Below are 4,478 nucleotides of genomic sequence, written 5' to 3'. Positions count from 1 at the left end.
TCCTTAAGCCCTAAAATTCACCATGAAACTCCTACCTTGATTTTACTTTCCAAAATGCAAGACCTCATTATCTATATTAAACTCAATTTGCCATTTCTCAGTCAAATTACCCATCTGATCAATTGCAATTTCTAAAAACCTTCCTCACTGTCCATGATATCGCTTATTTTATATCATCAGCAAACTTACTAACCCTGCACCACCACGACCCCAGCACAAGCAGCCCAACGGCAGCACTGGTCAGAGGCCTCCAGTCCACCAAGCATCCTTCCACTCTTACCCTCTGCTTCCTACCATCAAGCCAATTTTGTTTCTAATTTACCAGCTCCCCCATGAAATCTAACCTTCCAGAGCAGCCTACCATATGGAGCCATATCAAAGCCCTTACTGAAATCCAGAAAGACAATGTCTACTGCCCTGCCCTACTCAACCTTCCTGGTCACTACAAAGCAGTCTAACAAATTTGATCCTTCCATATCCGCCACAAATTCACCTGCACCTCCACACACATCATTTACTGCATCCGCTGCACCCGATGTGGTCTTCTATACATTGGGGAGACAAGCTGCCTACTTGCGGAACGTTTCAGAGAACACCTCTGGGACACCCGCACCAACTAACCCAACCACCCTGTGGCTGAACACTTTAACTCCCCCTCCCAGTCCACCAAGGACATGCAGATCCTTGGCCTCCTCTATCGCCAGACCATAGCAACACGACGGCTGGAGGAAGGGCACCTCATCTTCCGCCTAGGAACCCTCCAACCACAAGGGATGAACTCAGATTTCTCCAGCTTCCTCATTTCCCCTCCTTCCACCTTATCTCAGTCCCAGCCCTCAGACTCAGCACCACCTTCCTAACCTGCAATCTTCTTCCCGACCTCTCCGCCCCCACCCCCATTCCGGCCTATCACCCTCACCTTATCGTATCCACCTATCGTATTCCCAGCGCCCCTCCCCCAAGTCCCTCCTCCCTACCTTTTATCTTAGCCTGCTTGGCACACCCTCCTCATTCCTGAAGAAGGGCTCATGCCCGAAATGTCGGTTCTCCTGATCCTTGGATGCTGCCTGACCTGCTGTGCTTTTCCAGCAACACATTTTTAAGCTCTGATCTCCAGCATCTGCAGTGCTGACTTTCTCCTAACAAATTTGAGGCATGATCTCCCACCACACAGTCATGCTGACTACTCCTAATCAAACCTTGTCTTTCCAAATGCATGAATATCTCATTCCTCAGAATCTTCTCAAGTAACTTACCTACCACTGATGTTAAGCCTACTGGTCTCTCATTCCAGGTTTTTCTTTGCCCTCCTCCTTGAATAAGGGCACCACATTTACTACCCACCAGTCTTCTGGGATCTCACCCATGGCTAATGATGCAAAAATCGCCAGGGCCCCCACAATTTCTTCTCTCGCCTTAGTGTTCTTGGATATATCTGGATAAGAGATTTATCCAACTTCACACATTAATACATCCAACACCTTTGATACGGACTGTCCAAGATATCCCCATTAATGTCCTCAAGCCTTCATGTCTTTCTCCACAGTAAAGACAGGAGAAATATTCATTGAGGACCTGCAGTTCCACACATACATGTCCACACTGGTCCTTGAGGAATCCTATTCTAAGGAATTTAGAAGGAAAAAGAATAACTAAACCTCTTTGGATTGACCCTAATTTTCTCAGCTAAGATTGACCCTAACCTTCCTCAGTAAACGTCTGTATCCCGTGTATGCCTCCAGGGATTCACTTGATCCTAGCTGCCTGGACCTGAACCATACTTAGTTTCAGGTCAAAGCCTCAATATCGCTTGTCTTCCAGGGTTCCCTATTCTTGCCAACCTTACTCATTACCCTCACAGGAACATATTGACCTTGAACTCTAGCTATCTCACTTTTAAAGGCCTCCCACTTGCCAGCGGTCCCTCTGCCTGCAAATAAACTAGTCCAATCAACCCCTGCAAGCTCCTGTCTAACTCCATCAACATTCACCTTGCGCTAGTTTAGGACTTGAAACGGTGGACCAGTTTTTTCCCTCTCCATGACTTATGATTGATAGAACTATGGTCACTGGTCCCAAAACACTCCCCACTGTCACCTGTCCCACCCTATTTCCCAAGAGTAGGGCCCTTCTAAGTAACTTTCCATACTGCTTGAGGGAGCTTGCCTGAATGCATTTAAATTCCATCCCATCCAAACCCTTAAGCTTTTGCTGTCCAATCTCCCTGCGTATTTGTTACAGTAATTCCTATAGACTATCTGGGGACTTGTCCACGAACACAATTATTTGATGAATTCACTCCTGACTGGAAAGATGAGCATCTGTTGACTCGCTGACCACAGCATAGCTGGGAGAGGCGAAGGAGACGTGAGCAGACCGAAATCAGTATTTTGTTCTGACAGGGTGCAAGCTCTCTCTCGAAATGCTGGCTTCCCCTGTCCTAGCAGAGGGGGGGAGTGTCAAATTGTTACTACTTGTAGGAATGACCATTGATGCACACAATGGTCAAGGGGTCAGTCAGAACAGTTAGGACAAGCTTTTCCAAACTAATTTGTCAACTGCTTCAACTAACAGGTGGGGGTTGCTCATTGGTTTGTGTCTGCAGTGGGATATAAACCCTCCTGCCTCTGAGGAAGGAAACCACAGACATCACTGTGAGCTCTCTCTGCAGGGAGGGAAGCAGGAGCTGGAACAGAAGGGGCCAGCCCGAGTTAAGCCACACCGCACTGTTAAAGCACAACCTGCTGACCAGTCCCAGTTACATTCCGTCAGGAATTAGTAGCTGCAGGACAAGATACAAGGAATTTATTCAGGATTTGTTCACGAGTTGGATGGAGCGTGCTTGTGTTTCCTGTGCAGGACCAAGGCCAGCAATGAAGCAGAGATCAGACAGACAGCCGTTACAGTCAGGGTCACCATCCCAACCAGCTCCACACCTGCAGAACAAGGAGAAACCAATGGTTACTGAGAGAAACAGGGACAGAAAGGGAAACTAGCAGGCAGGCAGCTCCCCACCTGGAGACCTCTCCTGTATCCTTCCTTCAACCTCAGACAGGGGCTCAGTTGCCAGGTTGGTCAGCCCAGTATCCAGGATGATCAGGGGGCCAAGTGAGGCCTCCTCTTCCACTTCAATCCAGCTTCACTCTCTGCAAGATCAAACATTTCAGTCAGGGAAAGATGGAGATGGGAGGATCCACAACATCAAGATGGTCAATGTCCTAACAGCTTCAGGACCAAGGTCTCTCCTTCCTCTGGAGGGGAACAGGATCTCCCTTGTGCTCCCACAGTTCCCCACATGGCGACAGGCACAAATGTCACTGTCAGATTCCTCCAATGGGGTCCAGCTAAACAAGAGAACCAGCCCATCAACCACATGGTGCATCACCTCTCCCAACAACAACATCCCTGAAGGACAGAGAGGGAACTTACATATTCTGCAGCTTCTGGAAAGTACAAGCTTTGTTCCTGGAATCTCCCTGATCCACTGCAACAACTTTCAGGTGACAGGTGATGAAAATCTGAGGGACACATTCAGAACAAGGGAGTATATACTGACTCTCTCCCACCATGGAGAAGCCAATCAGCAGCTTCCTCTTACCAAGGAATGCTCATCTCCATAGAAACGAAACGCATCCAGGTCAAACCTGAGCTTGTCTGGCTCCCGCCCGTCTCCCAGCAACACAAAGGATGAAAAGGAGTCCTCAGCTTTGCTGTCCAGGAGGCAACTGCAGATGGACAAAGGGCCGTGAAGTGAATGGAGGGAAGCCATTGAGATGGGTACAGCTGGAGAAAGCAGAGAGAGCCTTACCCATTGTAGTCAATGATCCTGTATCACGGGATGGAGTCCCTGTCTGGGCTCAGTGTAGCTACACAGCGATCAATGTACAGCTTCAGGGGCACGTGACTGGCCATTGAAACAGACGCCTCAATGTGAATGAGGTCTCCCAGAGAGTAGACAGTGGAAGGGCGCTGTGTGAGCCAGTCACCTGAAGTACAGGAGGACAAGGGTTGGAGACAGTGGGTGTAACTCGCAGTGAGTGACACCAGGAGACCCCTCCCCAGTCACCCATCACGTACCATTCATTAGGCACAGGGAGCATGACAGATGGCCTTCTCCAGACCTGGTGGAGCTGAATGGGATCCAGGTGGGATTGATTGGGGTTACTCTCACATTGCCCTTCCTGGGGAGAGACAGGGCAGACATTTTAGGCCAGGGTCAGACAACAGCAGCAGCTGGGGATCATATTGACAATCAAGTAAAGATTCTCACCTCAAATAATGACACTCAATGGGAACAACAGCCCCATTGGTTCTCACAATGACAGATCCAGGATAGTCACAATGACACCATCCCATTGGAACAATTCTTTAGGGAGTGTGACAGGCTCATGGCCGGGAGGCTGTTTCCCCCCAGAGCTGGGATCACTATTACGAGGCAATAGGTCACAGGTCAGGGGTTAGTCAATATTATAAGGTAT

At 48.8% G+C, this 4,478-nt stretch overlaps 1 pseudogene; it reads right to left on the bottom strand.

Moving 5' to 3' along the window:
- Window positions 1–2,087: 2,087 nt before the first annotated feature.
- Window positions 2,088–4,140, bottom strand: LOC122552438 (annotated as a pseudogene).
- Between the last annotated feature and the right edge of the window lie 338 nt (window positions 4,141–4,478).

Source organism: Chiloscyllium plagiosum, chromosome 8, assembly GCF_004010195.1.
Source record: "Chiloscyllium plagiosum isolate BGI_BamShark_2017 chromosome 8, ASM401019v2, whole genome shotgun sequence".
NCBI lineage: Eukaryota > Metazoa > Chordata > Chondrichthyes > Orectolobiformes > Hemiscylliidae > Chiloscyllium > Chiloscyllium plagiosum.
This window is presented reverse-complemented; position numbering and strand designations above follow the sequence as displayed.